Source organism: Meleagris gallopavo, chromosome 20 (genome assembly GCF_905368555.1).
Source record: "Meleagris gallopavo chromosome 20, MGAL_WU_HG_1.1, whole genome shotgun sequence".
NCBI lineage: Eukaryota > Metazoa > Chordata > Aves > Galliformes > Phasianidae > Meleagris > Meleagris gallopavo.
In genome coordinates this window covers 7,501,399-7,519,635 of record NC_139423.1, presented here as the reverse complement: position 1 = coordinate 7,519,635, position 18,237 = coordinate 7,501,399, and the positions used below count along the sequence as shown (strand labels likewise).

The 18,237-nt window shown below is 42.3% G+C and overlaps 1 protein-coding gene and 1 non-coding gene across 3 annotated transcripts in view; both read right to left on the bottom strand.

Annotated features, from left to right (window-relative positions):
- Positions 1 to 18,237, bottom strand: part of PRKCA (protein kinase C alpha) — a 112,914-nt gene that overhangs the window by 75,934 nt on the left and 18,743 nt on the right. The window lies entirely within an intron of this gene.
- On the bottom strand, positions 75 to 147 carry TRNAR-CCG (transfer RNA arginine (anticodon CCG)). Its single transcript has one exon. It is a non-coding gene; the product is annotated as a tRNA-Arg (tRNA).

Below are 18,237 nucleotides of genomic sequence, written 5' to 3'. Positions count from 1 at the left end.
CATCAGTTTTTTCCCCATGAAACCACATCCCTCAGTAGATCTAAACATTTCTTGAACACAAAAGAATGGCACTACGACCCAGATGGGACTTGAACCCACAATCCCCAGCTCCGGAGGCTGATGCCTTATCCATTAGGCCACTGGGTCACCCATCATCTGTGATTAAACGACCCGATGACTCATCAAGTCATTTAATTACAAATGAACGATTTACATTTGCAGTAGAACTTACAAAGAAAAAACATTTTTCAACACTAGGAAACAGGTGAAGGTGGGAGCTCTGCAGCAGGGAAAGCAGTATGGCAGCAATCAGCAGGAACTTCCCATCACGCAGGCACTGTAATTTTTAAAACTTGTGCACAAATTCAGGAAAATTAAGGCAGCTACCAGTCTGCTACCTCAATTGAGCCCTTCCCAGTTTGTGCTGCAGGCTCCCAGTGCTCTGCTAGCTCCTACGTCTGCACTCTGAGGGAAGCACTGCGTCAGGAGATGGGGCTGGCACGGCAACCGTTCCTTCAGTCGTGCTTACATGACTACTTTAATTTGACATATGGCACATTACTGTCAAAACCAGTGGTCCTGTCTGCTTGCTGCTATGTATTAACATCTACGCAGCCAATTTTTTTTTGGCAAGGTTGGGTTTTAGCTGGAGCAGTTCCCTGAGCTTGCTCAATGCACAGAACACGAACATTCACAAAAACAGAACACAGGACCTCCGTGGAAGCCTAGATTTATGCCAGGTTCATACCAGATAAAGCAGCTGTGTGGCAATGACCTATGGGAATGTCAGAACTCAATTCACATCGCGCAATGAAGCCAATGAACTGAGATGCTCTCTGTAGTTTGTCTTGATGGCTGACAAAGATATCAAAACATTTTTCAAGCACAGAAAACACTCCTAGAACTTGATCTTTGTCTCATAAATGAGCTCCCAAATTAAGCCCGAGTTCTTAGAAAACATCATGGATATTCTTGTTATTCTGTCATATTGAAGCTTGACTACAGATACATGGAAAACAGTATGCAGGCATTTTCCACTGTATGGTCATGACATATTTGTGCAGCTTTTCTTGGCTCACTGGAGCAGCAATATAAACAGTATCTCTCAGTTTATGTCAGACAGAATGAATAGTTTTCTCATGATATGGCAAGGTAAATACTATTTTCTATCCCATTTATTTACTAAAAGCAATATATTAGTGTAAGTAACAAGCTAGGTATAAATGTCAGTGATATGCCAGCAGACATTTATCTGAGAATATTGCTTACAACAGGCCAGGAATTTTCAAGCAGCAACGCTAGAACTCAGTAAGTCATTACCTGAACCCTCCAAAAACCAAAAGATTGCAAACTGAGATTGCAACTCATTCCGACTGTCTGACTGTGTTCCGAAGTCTCAGCAGTAGGAATGGCACTGCACACATCCGTGCCTGCCATGCACAGCCACGAATGCAAGGAGATGCACTCAGTGGGCAAAGGTCATACACAGATGGTACTGCTGAGTAGTTACCATGAAGCCATAATGAGGAAAGGCATGGATACGATGGAAGCACTTCAAGGGGACAGGATTTCTTTGCCACGCCACCAAGTCCATGCAATGCTGATGGAAAACTGAGTGCACATAACAGAACCTCGAGGTTTGTTAAACAATCCAGAAAGTCTGTGGAAAGTCAGCTCACTTGCATCATTTCCTCAGCGCTGCAATGTTTCTGTATCTCTTACTTCCCAAAACATAATCCAGATACCCAACGCTGCCCATGAATCCCAGCAGATCAAAGCCTGTGTTTGACAATGTTTGTCTTTAGGTCTCAGTAACAAGGATTATCCTACAACAAGTTTGTAGCAAGCTGGTAATAAAAAGCCACATTCTCCCTTGCATCCCTTCCCATATTAGTTCTTATACTCAATAGCCTGAATAAGGCACTTTTATATAATGCAGCTCATTCATCACATCTCACCCACACTTCTTAAATGCTGTTTAATATTTCTGATTGTGCACAGGCCATTACTGCAGCCAAAAATAGTTTTTATTTTCAATTATTTTATGGCTTCTAACACCCCACGCTTCAGGGTGCTTAAATCCTTCACAAATTGAGTAAAATAATGCAGAAAAAGTGCATGAAAGCAAGTGACTTATGTAAGACTGCATGCTCTCCTTGTAAACAATGGGACACTGTTGCAGAAGTGGATGGAAAATAACAAATTCCAAGTAGGTTCCAGCTGGCACACACACGGTAAGTTCTGTGTGAATTATGTTGAAGCAGTATAATAAATTTCCAGCTCCGAAGTTTGAAACTGAATCCCACATACCACAGAACACCATACATCAACACACTGCTATATAAGAAATCAAGCTTGCAACGATACCTGAATTTTCAACATGAATTTTCAGAGTGGCAGCAGCTGTGCTTTAAAGCAGTTATGATTAACACACAAATATGCCACTCATGTCAGCTCAGAGTGTGAAAATGAGACTGGCAAAAGGACAGGAGAGAGGAGTGAGCTTGAGAGCAGGTCACAACACGGCACATGGAGCCTTCCCATTGCAGTTCCTTTGGGACTCCTTCCCCCTTCACCTGCTCTCCGTTATTTTAACATCGTGTGTCACTAAAGCCAAAGATTTTGCTTTGCAATATTAATTGTTACGTTCTAGGGGAAAAAGAAGAGACTGAGTTGCACTGAATGTGATTGGTGAGAATACCTGCAGCTGAACAGCCCATCAGTGTGTTTGCTCTGAAGTTCACTGACTGCATAAAGCTCATTATAAACAGATTTATCAAAGTGACATAGAAATTGGAACAAACCAACAATGAGCAACAAAAAAAGGAACAGAAAAAGGTGCTCTATTTGTTTAAACCGTGTGGTGCTGACAACACGCCCTGAGCCAGCCTTGGACACAGCCCCAGTCTCCCCAAGTCAATGCTTTTCAATTCTGTGGCCTCTCTGCTTTACAGCACAACTGCAGAGAGGGGTGTTGGTTGGTTTTGAACATTTTCTTCTCCTTTTTCTTGGTCACCCTTCTGCTAAGCAGCAGCTCACTCCGTAATGCTGACAGTGATAACTGAGAGTCTCAATGCCATCGGGATTTGGTTCTCCAACTTCATAATAAAACCTACAGATCTGCTGTATTCTGGAAAAGAGATTTTTGTAACGATACTATTTCCATCGCTTTAAGCTTTTTAAAAACCGTAAAATAACCAAAACTTTCCCCTTTAAGCCTCTGCTACATAAGTGTAAAGTAGTATTTCTTTGTTTGTGTGGGGAAAGATCACATTAATGTCTCAGAAGTACACAAAGTTTTTCTTAGTTTGGCTTTTACGTCCAATCGGAGCTATTAGCACAGTAAGTCTATTAACAAAGGCAAGGGGTTCCACAAGTTCAATTGTGGTAATTAGGCTTATTTCAGCTGTAAATGACTCTCTGCTCTGAAGAAAGATTATGGCTTTTCTTCTTGCTCTATTACCCAATTGGCATTTAAGCCAATCTACTAAAAGTGTATCTGCTTCAATGGAAGCTCAAAATAACCTATTAAAGGAATATGTAAGTCTCTGAGCTTTTTTTTTTTTTTTCCCTTAATACTTTAATCTAATAAGAACTATTATATTACTAAGAAGTTGTGGTTGAATCCGTTATTCAGCTCTCCTCAGTTCTTTCATAATTCCACTTCTGCTGTCATGACAAAACCACGAAGCTCCTTCAGAGGCAGAATGTCTGCAGCAGCCTCAGGTTATCCTGCAGGCTACAGAAAACTGTCCAAACTCCCATTCCCCATGCTTAGCACACCAAGGAAGGCAATGCCATGGCAAGGCAAGAAGTATGGCACCAGAATTCCCAGCAGCACTGGGAGTGAGCAAGGGCAGATCTACAGTTCCAAAAGGAGCTTTTGTGCCATACAAATCCATGCCAAGATATTCCATTTCCAGTAATGCTCTATGCATTTATCAGTTTGCTGGAGAGGAATTTAATTCTGTTTTGCTTTAGGAGAGAAAAACATTTATGTTCACACAAGGGCTTCCTTTCCACAGGGCTTAAATTTAAGATAATACCCCTGGCTTCCTCCAAATCCCATCAGCAGAGCTCTCCTTTTTAAGATGATGGACACTACTGTGAAAATATGAACTCAGGTCTTCCCTTGCTTATGTTGAGCAATGCATCCCTTGGCTTTTCTCCTGGTTTACAGCAGATTTTGCCTTGTAAATAAATAATAAAGAAGTTACCCTGCTTCGTGACTGAAGCATTATGATTTATGAAGCTGCAGTGGGAGAGGGAATTGCACAGAGTTTCCTGATTATTACAGATTTATAAATTAACACCATTGGATTTATCTCATCTGTGTGTGTATAGTGTTTGGATCTGTTTGAGCTCATGGCCTCATGGCCAATGGAGGGAAGCAGGCCCTTCTTTGCAATGAAATGCTCTTCACACCCTGTTGCAAATGCCTGCATCACATGGATGCTCCCCTATTAGCAAAATGCTTTAGGATGAGCGTAATCACATTTGAAGAGAGCCCGTTTCTCTCCATAGGCTATAAAAGGATTCTCAGTTTAAAATTTACAGTGTTGGCATTTAAATGTGAATGGATTAAGCTCATCCTATACATTGGCTAACGTAAAATAAGGTTTAAGTTAATAGCATAATCCGTGTATGCACTGTGCTTAGAGCCAGCCACTGTGCAGGGCTGTCTGAGCACACTGCAGCAAACCCTGAGAATTCCCTGCCTATTGGGAACACAACCTAATGCACTGCCTCATGCTTTCTGGATTCCATTAGTAAGACACTCACTGAAGATTCCTTTCCCAGGGATTTCAGGTTAAAAACTGTTCCATCTTTATTCTCGTGCCTCATGTTGCCTTCCCACACAGTGAGTGGTCAGGCATTTGATCACGTCAACTTACGTCTCACTGCACATACAGAAAATGTAATAAAAAGCTCAGTTAGAACCAAGCAGCACACGTGCACGGGCGGTCAGACCCAAGCCTCCTTTAAGTAGAGCACATTGACTTTCATCATATTCTGTTCATTCCTTCTCCTTTTGGACAAATTTCTGGACATATTATGCAAGCTGAAAGAATAGATGCAAATTCCCTAGCAGCTATTAGCATGTCTAGACTCATTCATTGACCTAGAAGATGTCTTAATTGCCTCTTTTCTATCTGATGGGGAAAATATGCTCTAATTTTTCCTGGCTGCAATCTTTCTTGTTAAATTTTCCAACTGAAATGGAAATAACCGTATTTCATAGAAAATCAGCTATATTCTGAGTTGTGTGGAATGTTTGTCACAGATTTAGTGTGATCCACAGGAAACTTCTGTTCATTTAAATGTTTGTTATTAGGATATCAGACGTTTCGGGCTCTTTGCTGCTGTACTGGCTGCTCTCAATGGATCTCAGTGGGCTTTTACAGTATGTAGGTTGGGATACACCATACAGTACTATGTACATGTGTAGGTGTTTTAATCAGCATATAACATCTATGTGGTTGTTGTCTATGTTCCAGGGTTGCTGGAAAATTTTCAGGTGTGTCCAACTTCACAACTGTTATTTATCTTGACAAAACCAGTGGTACTCTCACATTGCACCTGGACAAGAAATAATAACATGGAGATAAGATGGAGCCTGAGACAGCAGTGTAACTTCTGCTAATATGGTTCTTAAGGGGATTATTAATGTATTTTCTCTCTGCATGGTTTGCCAGGTGCCTAAATGCAGCTAACAAGGATGAGCAGTATAATTGTTACGTTAGTCAAGAATTTGAATCTCAAGGTGAAAAATCTATGTTTACATGGTAGGTCTCCATTTGTAGGAAGGAGCCTGATCCTCAGATGAAGCAATACTTTGGGTAGATGCAATATTTTGTGATTTTAAGATTAAAAGAGCTTAAGAAGCTTTTGGGCTGTGTGCTGCATCAAATGTACACTGCTGGAGCACCAGACGACAAGAAGTATTAGCAGATTTAAGCGAGGATGCATTTCACTGATTACTTCCTGTTAACGAAATTTTGTTTTAATCGTTTAAACTGTTAATGCTCATATCAAGAATGCTATAAAGAGGCACTGCATGCACCGTGTGTCACATGTCCTTTCTGATAGCTCTATCTCTGGGGAATCACCACAGTTGGAATAACAGGCTTTCAACAGAAGAGATCATCAGTTTGTCATGTTAACCTCTTTATTCCAATCCCCTCTCTACGTAATGCCCAATAGAAGAAGTAATTAAAGCTGCTATTTATAAGTCTGCCAGGTTTCCAAGCTGAAGCAGTGAGGACCTGAGTGCCTCAGTGCTGCACAGCACAGCAAGCAGCACCCAGCACTGTGCATTGCTCACTGCCATGGGAGGTGCACAAGTTCACACGAGCAGTAATTCCCAACGTGTGCATTCCGTGTGAGCACAGTGGCTGTGCTGCCAGAATATTCTTCAGATCTCTGATCCAGCGAAGGCACTTCAGGACTCTCCGAGCCCATTCCAAAACACGAAGAAAATGCAAGCAAAAGATCCCAAATCTGTAGTATTATGAAAAGTTGAAATAAGCCATGCTTTGTAGAACAGAATTTTTATTGCTTTAGTCCATATACTTAACACATTTTTCCATCCTTTCAACTACTATTTTGATTCTGCTCCGCACAAGGCTGCCCGCAAGGATAACATGCTCATTGAGGGTATGAACGTTTCATTCACGGCCTTTGACAACCCGAGAAAGAATTTCACTACAGAAAATATAGCTGTGTATTTTCCACCAGACTCCAATTATGAATAATGCTCTTTCAGACTTGTTTAAGTGTTTTCCTGGAAGAGCACAATGACCACCCTTCTTTGGCTCTTCGTGCCTGTACTTTTCCCTCACCATCTTCTCAAGAACGTACTCAGCTCTGAGGCAGCCAATCCTTCACTGATCTCAGCTTCTTTCCCATCGGGGAATCCACACCAGGATTACACCTCACGAGAGGCCATATCCAGGAGAATGTCTGCACAATCTGGGTCATTTGCTTATCTGTTGAGTGGCACCCAACTTCCTAAAATGAATCTTAAAACAATGGAGGTCAACTTTGAACTAAATTTTCTGCTACAAGAATTCAGCCTTGAATGGTTCCAGGAAAATACAAGCAAAATCTGCCTCTGAAAGGCTTTCCTGAAGCTTTCTGAAGAACTGAGGTGCACTGGTGTCATGTGCCAGTCAGACCTCATCATGGGAGACATCCAAAAAAATTACATCACAGATCTGAAATGTTTGGAGCGGGAACTGAAGGATTCAATTTGACTATTCCTTTCAAAACCTGCCTTTTTTAAGGAATATTTTTGGTTTTGTGGTTGGATGACAAATCCTTCAGCATTAAAAGAAAATTTTTTATTAACTTTTTCCATGCTTTGACCATAGGATAATTGAATCCTTAAGTAGTAATCCTATACATTGAATTCTGTGATCCACAGAAACTTCAAGTTTTAATTCAGAGATGGAATTACCATGTTAGAAAAAGGAACGAAATGGCATCGAAGTGAAAGGAATGGGGAAATCCTGAATAAGAAGACTCTGTAAAGAGATCAGAATGGCTGCAGCCGCTGCCGAGATTCCTCCCCCTCCAGTAACACTTCTGTGATTCACAGAACACAGACAGCTATTAGAGATTTGACTGAGGGACATTTCGTTTTTTCTCATTTATGGCCGCACCATTATCTTATAGGAGCTAGTAAGTTGTTTCTAAAACAGCAGTGATTTGTGTTAGGTAGGGGGATGAAACCACTGCCATTGCTCCAGTGTGTTTAATAGCACTGCAGTAGGAAAAAAACCCACAGCTTAGCGCTCACTCATTGCAGTGCAGAAGCCAATGTGTGCAGCTTTAATTTAAAAACCCTTAAAGAACCATTTAAAACAATGGCTGTGAAGCAGTGGACATTTATGCTGAGCAGAGCAGACAGCTTCCAGCGGTGTGCCACTTCCATCGTGGCAGCAGCACGAAATGGGAAGCTGCTGTGACAGGCACAGTCACGTCAGACAAATAAAAGCTTCTACACTGGAGGCACCTCACACCAGAAGGAGGAATTATGAGTTTAAATTCATAATGAGCTAAAAAACACTCTTTTGCTGTTGCACATATTATAATTCTGTAGAGAAGTAACATTCAAGTGCCCTAAATACCAGGAGCACTCATATTCCTGGACTAAGACCCTCCCTAAGTGGCCCTCTGGCAAACTTTGACAGTTTTATATTTCTTGCAGGACTATGGAAATAAACAGCTTCAGCTGCATCAAATATTCTGGAGAGTGTCTGGCTCTTCTAAAGCAATGAGACATGCAAAAAAAAATATATAACTGTTTTTGTGGCCTCTGCATGGCCATAGAAATCCTTCACCAGTCCTCACCACCCCGCAGCACAACACAGATCTGAGTGTTTCTCACTGATGAACTGGGATCTACCATTGGCGCAGTCAGCAGCCTGCATCCTGCCCTGCTGGTTGGGAATTGCTGCCCCTCTGAGCCTGCCAAATCCAGGCCAGCAGCAGGGAATTGCTGTGCTTCTGCTCAGCTTCAATACGCATTTCAAAATCCCTTCTCTCTTTTGAAATGGTGCCACTGGAAGCAGCATCCCAGCTGCGCCACAGGAGGTGCAGTCAGGATTGCAGGTAGTGCTTCTTGGCAACCTTAGAAAGCAACAAGCTTTAGTAAATGCCATCTGGGGAAGGGGAAAATGGACAGGACAGAGACATCTGCTGTGTTTTCCAATGCAGTTAATGACAACAGGGACCCAGTGATTATGTCTGATTTCTAAAATGCAGTATTGGTAAAAGGCAGGACCTGGCAGTTCCAAGATAGGTGCTCTAATACTGCAGTAATTCCCACATCTTTTCCTCAATCTTTTGATAAGCCACGTCCTGCCTTTCCTCTTCATGTTTTGTTCTAGGCCATCTGCCACCAACTTTTCATACCTGCTCTCAGTTATCTGCTGGATAACAGCACTGTGCTGTTGTAGAATGGGACAAGAAAAAGGCAAATGTATTTCTGAAAGCTGCAGAAAGCTGTTTGGGTATTTCTGAGTATGAACATCATCGCTGAAATATGAATCAAATTAATGCAAGTGTTTCTGAAAATGCAAGAGGCAGTACAAATATTTGAATTCTTGCTGGAAGCTTTTCCTTACTTTGGACTTAGAATGTTTAGACACGTACTTTGGTATCAGAGTATCTTAAACACACGTGGACGCATGGTGAAATGTAACATTATAGTACCTACACACTTCCCAAAGTACAGTTAATTGAGCAGCAACTTGAAAATGACTTTCAAAATGTATACTCATATTTTTTGCCTTAATGAAAATGTATGTTTAAGAATTAAAGTACAATTTTAATGGCTCAGGATTGAGTTGTAGCAGCTAACTTTGAGACTTTCAATGCTTCAGTTCAGCACTTCTGAGGACCCTTATTTTCTTAGTTTGTGCACTTAGAGATTAATGTTTGAATCAAAGGCCCTCACAAGTTGCTAGGTGACTGCACTGAGAAAGTCGAACCAAATAAGCAAAGCACTTCTTGAAGATGAACTGAAAAGGGAAGCAAACACTGTTTGTTCACCACGCTGCTGCTGTAGCATGCACAAAGAGAGCTTCAGAACTTAACCAGAAGTGTTTACTTGAAAACTGAATACCTTCTTTCTTTCTTTTTTTGGCATAGCCTTTTGCAGACCGACTAAACAGCAAAACGCAGTATTAATGGATTTGAGAACTTACCCTTATGTAAGTTTCCTTATTAAAAAAAAGGTCCAAAATTGCCCTTTTTGAAAACTGTTTTGCTGCTGCCCTTCTACATGTAACTTATCAGGGGTGTCAGCTCAGGCATACCATTTCTGCCACCCATTTGCCTTTAAAATCCTGGCTAAACTGCTTTTCTATGGAAATCAAGACACAAAGAGATTTTCAGAATACAGCTCTGCAAAACAAAAGAGGGACAACTATCAGGAATACAACAGCCATCCTCAGCAGCCCACTGGCAGATCATTTCCAGATCCTTTTGTGAGATGCACGAGCCATGCATGCAGCTCCCCATGCCAAGGAACAGACACTGCAGGAGTCAAATACAAATGGCAGCCACTTATCTAGGGGTGCTGGTGAGCAGCAACTCCAACTTCTTGTGGCCCTGCCTTTAATTTCTTATGTACAAGAAACAACCTAAGCATGTTTCTAGGAAAATTCTGACCTGAATTTCTCCAAAATACCAGAACAGCCCATACAAAAAGCCATTTTTAGCTGCAGATAGACATGAGACGCATTTGTTTTGTTCTTAAAGACATTAACGTTTAATAAAATCACCTTTTTATGTACTCATTAACTGTAATTTCAACCAAAGATGAGTTTCAAAACCGACATGCTGATACCAAAACCTTAAAACTCCATTCTGAAGTGACAGCAGTTTTTCCACAGGAATACATTTCAAATATTGGGACATTTAACCTCTTCTCCTGCACTTCCTTTGCTGTCATGCTGCTATGATCCCAAGGCTGTAGGCCAAGCAGACGTGAGTGCAGAGCCAACCCTGTGTGGTTGGGATGGACACTAACTTCAGCCTGGTCTTTCATGCAAAAATCCCCGAGATGAGTTCACACAGCTCTTCAGACAGTGAGGGAATTTATTCCAGTCATTCCTAGCTGAAGCTTAAACCAAAGCAGAAAGTTACAGAACCAGTGCTTAGAAAATTATAAAGAATAATGTCGTGGAAAGTTCCATCTGGGAAAGCACTCATGTCCTCAATGTTCAGCTCCTTCAGTGGTGACAGCCCTCATGCAATCCCCTGCATGAATCCCACCCCTTCCTCACAACATGGACCATCTCCGCGTTCTCCATTCTGGCAGGATGTCTGCTGCTTCCTGCCAGCTCTGAGCAACCAGCCCACCATCCCGACACATGGCAAAGAAAACTGAGGCAAACATTCAAATCTGACAGCTTGTTGGAGAAGGGAAGAGGAAATCAATTAGAAAGGAGGCACTGAGCTTCTCCCCCTCCTCTCCCAGTGGCCACGTTAGTCAGCTGGCACCGAGGGACGAGGCTCCGACCCTGCCCCGATGGGTTGCTTTCAGCAAAAACAAGATGTTAACATAGCATCAATTTGTCTGCCAACAGCATCCAGCTCTTTTGCGACTGAAACGGCTTCTGCTGAGAAGCAGACACGAAGCAGGCAGCGAGCACACAGTGACTTGAGCTTTCTCTGAGGTCACTCAGGAGATGAAGCTCCAATTCTTCCCATAAAAAAAGCCTTCAAAAGCTCTGCAGCAAGCTGAACAGCGCACAGACAGCACCGAGCATTTCCTATTGTTGCCTACAGACGTGAGCCTCTGTACAGCTAAGAGAAATAGAACTGCAGACCAACACTCACCTGGCTTACTGATTCTGAAATTAAGAAGAAAAGGCACCGCAGGCAAAGGAGGGGAAGAGGAGAAAAGAATGGTGATTTCTGCATGCCACACTGGTGAGAAATACATTTCTGAGTCGTGGCCTTCGTACAGAGCCAGGCAGCAGTATGTGACACCAATTGGGCAGTGCTCTCAGCTCCACCTGTCCAGTAGACACAGATGGGATCTGATCTAAGGAGTCACACATGGCACAGTGATGGGGTTCTGGAAACAAAAGTCTGCAGAAATCAAGCTGAAGAGAGGCTGAACGTCTCCTCCACACCCAAGCCCCATACAAAATGCCCTTTGTTGCTTTCCAAACTCTTTTTCTTTTTATCTGCCTGGATTATCTCTCTTTCCTTTGTCACACAGCTCTTATATGACACAACCATCCCTATAACACCTGCACTGCTGGGAAAACTCTTCCCCAAAACTTCCACGGTGAACAGTCTCACCTTCACTTTTCTTTCAAAACAGCATTTCAAACTCTGCTCTCCCCCATAAGTGAGCGCCTTTATTCATAAAGTTTTCTTGTAGTATTTTCTTTCTGTATTTAACTGTCAAAACAACTTGGCATACAGCTTGAAACACACCGTGCAATATTAATCCATCCTGTGCAATGAGCTACTTTGGATTTCTTCAAATAGCAGCGTTATTAAAGATAACGAAGTTTCCTGTGTTTGTTTGGGATTTGCCTCATTTCACTGTGGATGTGGCACTGAAGAAAGATGCAGCCTGAAATAACCACAACACCACATTTAGTTTGTGTTGTAAAAAGAACAGAAGCAACACCAGACTGAGCTGATTCAATAGGAAGCAGAACGTTAACTCTGTGTCACTTTCATATGCACAGTCCCCAACGTACTCGCTTTACTTAATATTAATTAGAAAACCTTATGTAAGTTGGTTTAGTACATTCAAATCGAGTTTTGTTGCTTTTTTATTTAGAGCTGGAACATATGATCAGCCTAGCTTCGCCGAACTACCTAATTAGCCATCTGCTTCTTGAAATTTTGTTAAATATGTATTATATAGCTTTAACAAAAGGGTATTTTATCATCACATGTATTCTTCTCTACTGGTGCTAAAGTGCACGAGCGATGAAGTCTCCTCTGTTACACAGCAGTGTACCACAAAGACAAAGCTGTGCCCTCGTTTGGCACCACAACACAACACAGCAACTGGGAAACCAGACCAGAGCATCTCAGTGATGTGCAGCAACATCCTGAGAGCCTGGAACACTCAACGGCAACAAAGCAACAAGATACACACAAATCTTCAGCAGAGCCTTCCTTTTCTCTTAGAAACAGCAGTGCTCTGAGGAGCAAAGGACTCACCTGAAACCTGAAGGTTCTCTTTCCATTTTGCAGCTTTGCTGATCTCTTAACCAGCCAAGGACCGGCAGAGCTCAGCTAAGCCAGCACAACAATCCTAATGCTATTAAGCAGGCAATCCAATTAAGCCATTTCCAAGTAGCGTTTGTCATTAAAGAGAACTGTAAGTGAACAGCAAGCATGTCCATATCTGAAAATCAGTAATGTGGACTGTCCAGAAATAGTCCTGCCAAGGCTTTGAGCTCAGTATGACAGGAAGCAGGAGAATATGGTTTCAGGGTATTTGTATTTTTAATGTCAAGAAGCATTTGTGTTCCACGCTAGATAACCTTTTCTTTGACTTACAGAAGGATTTTGGTCACAATCAACACGCTGTAAAAATGTGCTGACAAACATGCACACAACTTGCTCTGCCAAAATGCTCAATGCCAAAGAATATTACCCTCTGACGAGCCCAATTACAGCACTAACCACAGTTACAGTTCCAGGAATTGCACACATCATCCAAGTATTTGCTGCATTTCTTAACAATATCGTTTTTCTCCGGAATTTTCAAAACTGAAACCAAAAGAAGAAGCAGGCTATCAGAGCAGCAGATGTAAAACGGATGGAAAGATTGTCCTTGCAGAAAACAAGAAGCCACACCACCATGCTGATTCCAAATAAAATGCTTTGCATCTAGAATTGCTCATATGTAATAAAAGGAAAAGTGATGAAGGGGAAGGGAAGGAGACATGCAGATGTGCAGGAAGTCATTGCTGAGCACCAGGGGAACCATTTCTTCACTTGCAAGAAATCCTCCAACGGTTGTTTGGAATGGCCTGAGATCAGCCAGCACCAAGTATGGGCAGATTGATCATAGAGGGCTAATACATCCTTGCTCATTTAATTTTTATGAAATTCAATTAAATATTAATAATAATTAATAACAATTGATAACAATTACATCTCTATAAATATTTCATATGTAAGCAGATCAATAAGCCAGAATTTCCGGAGCCAAAGTCCTCCTGGACACCAGATGGAAGCATTCCTTCTGCATGCAGGACAGCACACACTGCCTGCTCCCCTTCAGCAACAACAAAATGCAGGAATGGGAAGCAGCAAGCCAGCACACTGAAAATAACCCTAGTGCTTCAGCTGAAGATCTGAACGTAAGCATTGCATATGGCAGTGAGAATGGCCATCAGCAATTTCATGCTGCCTTGATTTTTAAGTCAGCTCAGTAGTTAAGGGGAATGTGTGCAATATACACACAATTCTTTGCAAGTAAACTTTAAAGAACTGGGGAAGATGGGAGAGAAGAATTCCATTCCCTGGAGTAAAGATTTGGGTTTTTTTATTTTATTTCTTTAAAGGGAAGTTTAGAACAAAGATTTTTAACATCAAGACAAACAACAAAAAAGAAACCCCATAAATTATCTTAACCATCTCCTACTTGGAAAACATGAACTACAGCATCATTACTCATTTCTATTAATCTCACAATGTACCGCTTCCACTTCATGTTCCCAAGAAACAGAAGGAATGCACATCCAGTTTTCTGCAAAAAATCATTTTGCAAATGCAATCTGCACTGCTTATTTCGGACATCAAAAATCCCAACTGACGCTGCACACTATGAAAGTCGGAGATGAGTGGCAGCAATCAAGTTTCTTAGAAAAGACACCAGGGAGGGCAGAACAAGGGATTTTATCAAAATCATGGTGGATTTCCAAGAAACAAACACAAAGTTCATCTTCTGCTCAAATCGCATGTGAAAATTCTGCTGTTTCTTGGGAGCAAAAATGATGATTGTATTCAGTTTTAGTCATAAGCCTGTATTTATAATGGATCCACCAATGGCAGTGTCTCTTCTGAGTATCTGAACCCAAATACTGAGCCATGATTCATCTGACTTGCAAGCATCCAGCTCCTTTGTCTTCCCTAACTCACGCACTGTAAGAGAGAACATAAAATGTCAAGTGCAAGGACTTCTGCTCTCTGGAATGGCAGAACTGAAATTTAGTGTATGAGTAAACACCTAAAAGGAATGTTTTCATAACACACCGAGAAATGCTGCAGGTAAGAGCTGTGCTGGTAACCGTGGATGCGGCTGAGAAAGCAGCTCACCAAGCTGGGACGGAGCTCCCCCACCCTCCAGGGCAACACAACGGACCTCTGTGCTGCTCAGGTTCAGCTTCATGGAAGGCACCGATTGGTAATGTAGAAGGAAATACTACCAACACACTTCAGAGGTACGATACAGAAATAGGACAGACTTATGAAATCTGTTGCCGACATTTTTTTCAGGTAACGAAATTCTCAGGATAAGCCAGGAGTTTTATTTTTGTAACAGTTCTGACAATTTTTAACAGTTTGCTTACATTATCTCCTAAAAATATTTCCTATCATATGAAAAATTGCATTTCTAGGTTACACCCCACTGCTCAGTTTCTGTAAGAAACAAGGAACTGGGGGATGCCAAGTTCTTCCCAACACCCATAAGACTCAACCACCAAACCGACATCCAAAACCCCACAAATCCCAACATCTCCTGAGACAAACCACGCAACAAGAGCCCTGGGTTGGAAGGACACGTGGGATGTGCTCCCCAGAGCAGGATGTTTTGTCACAGCACTACAAGGACAGTCCCAGCTCAGAGGCACGCAGGAGGCAGCCAGGATCCGGAGCGGTGCAAAGTGCAGCACTATGATTCACCTCAACTGTTGCTGACTCCTGGATCAACAGCACATGGAGAGCTACTAAGAAAACAAAAGTTCAGAAGGTAATAAAATAATAATGTTATTGTAAGGGAAAAAAAAAAAGAAAACAACCCATCAGGTAAAATAAACAGAAAAAATAGGAGGAACTCAAACGTAATTTATTGCTGATTGCTTGTATATATACCCAGCTGCAGAAGCAATAAAGATCCCAGCCACCTCCTCATGCAAATTATTTCCTCAAGCCTGGGCCCTGTGTTTTTGCATGGCACCCAAGGACACGCAGCACATATCGATGTAGTGGGAACTTCCTGCACAAGACAGCACAGCAGCACTATGCCAGCTGCAGCCCTGGTAGCCACCGACCCATGTCAATGACTGGGAAGCACACGGATCAGACTGGGCCCTGTGTGGCACCAAGCACATCTCATAGCCAAAAATCTGAGCAGACTGCAAATTCCAACAAGATATTTGGAAAAATACTTTCATGCCAGAGGTTGTCTGCCAATGGGATGGGATGGGATGGGATGGGATGGGATGGGATGGGATGGGATGGGATGGGATGGGATGGGATGGGATGGGATGGGAGGAGGAGAAATCCCTGCCCTTGAGGCGTTCCAAACCACATGACCCTGAGCCAAATGACCACACCTCAAGGCTGGAGCCAAGGCAGGGGAACAGGAGAAGACTTCAGAGGTCCCTGCCACCTCCCTTTGCTCTTGTGCCCAATCAGTCTCACAGTTCCATGGAAAAGAGAAAGCTGGGGGTGGGGGGAGCAGTTTACTCTCAAAACACTCCACAGCTTTAAAGTCAAGTGATGCAAAAGGTCAGACCTCCGGCGGGGAAAGGAAAGAAATGTCATGTTCTACTTTCATTACCACCCACTGCAACTTTGCAGGTGACTGACAGTCACAAAGAACACAAAGAGTCGGATGAAGGCTTCGTTCTGAGATTCTGCTGGCAGAGCCACCCATACCACTACCTTATCCATCAATTAGGGAAGATGGTAATAGCACAGTAATACAGCTCAGTTGCATTCTTAGATCACTCATTGTTTGCCCTTTTCCCAGTCTTTATAAAAGAAATACTTTACTAACCTAACTGATTTTTTTTTGCAAAGCTTAAGAAAGTTTGTCTTAGTTCTGGGATTAGAACCATTGCTCATTGTATTATTGCTCAATATATAATGGTATAATGGAAAACTGGGCATCATTTACAACATGCAACATCAGCTTCCCTCACCAAGATGTCTCATTGGTTTCCCCAGCCCATCTACCAAGCAGCTGCCCAAACCACAAACAGAATGAAGCTCAATCAACATGTCGCTGTTCTATCGCGACTGGTTGATTGAGCTTTGAAACCCAAACGGCTCAAAACATACAACTTCTTATTTTCTGGTTAACAAATAACAATTTATTTCTGTATTACTAACGGAGCCTGAAATTAAAATAGATTTTCAGCACTGCCACCAGGCTCGGGCTGCCCCATGTGCTGTTCTCTCCAGATAAGGCTGCACTGGGACCACGGAGCATCAAGTTCCATAGAACTTCCCCCACTGGATTTATGGACCTGGCTTGGGTCAAACCTGGAATCAAGCCATCTCCGCTACAGAGGCAGCAGTGGGGCATTGTAAGCACAGCACAGAGCTTTGCTCCTGATGGGTCCAGGAGACGATGAAGCACCGCTTTGAAAATCAGAGCACTTTAAAAACACGTTCCTTGAAACAAGCTGTGGAGGAAATGTGAACAAACCCACAAAAATAAATAAGCTCGAGCAAAAGTCCCATCTGTATTCCTAGCACAGAGTCCCTGCACTGCTCCCATCCCTCCACACTGCTGTCACCTAGGAATGGGAGCACTCCCTCCCTTACACTGAGGGAACAAGCTCGCTGTGGGCCTTTTGGGCATAGGGAAATGAAATGATTGAAATAAATTCAGCAAGAAGGCATCCAAGCAGAAGAAAGAAGCATGCTGCATCCTACTGAATGTAAGACAACCTCAAATATGGGATTTAAGCACCTTCTGTGTGTGGTTTTTTGTGTTCATGAGACTATTTATGCCCTGAATTGTGCTTCCATAAATTACGGGCAGTACTTATTTTACTTAGAAGAACTGGAAGAGGTCAGAAAGGACACAGCTGTATCCAGCTGTTACCTGCCTCCAGGACTTTTAAACTCTCTTTATGATAACCAGTGTAATTGTTCCAGAAAAGGTCTACACAGAAGGAAAGAGGTTACAAAGGCAAAGAAAAGGTTCTTCTCAATAAAGAATGGACATAACAAGAGCAAACGTTCAAAAGCACGGAGCTTGTCTGCTATTGTTCCTCATGGCCTGGTTTTCAGAACGTAATCCAGGACGTTCCTCCTCTCCCAACGAGAGGCTGGTTAGGTTAATGCAAGGACAGCCTCCAGCTGCCGAGGGTACATCCTTTGAAAGCATGGCACAAAATGAAACTGATTTCACGTGGGCTGTGTTCCCAATAATATCTAACATTCTCCATCAAACTAAGCAGTTTATCATAGGATTACAAGAAGATTACTGAAATGCATCATACAAAAACTCCACCAAACAGATTTCGACACAGCGACAGCCTGTGAGGAGACAAAAAATATCTGGTAAAACACCTTCGGGTCTTTCTGTTCATTCTCAGCTCTTCTTACCATCACATTCTTACATTCTCACTAACATTACAACTTCTATACATACTCATATAGGATTCTAGTTTCAATTAGTTTTTTCTGTCTCACATTATCAGCGTTTACTAGCTCAAAAAAACCCTCTCTAGCTGAATATAGCAAAATCCTACTTAATTGGGAACAGAGGACAGAGAAGGA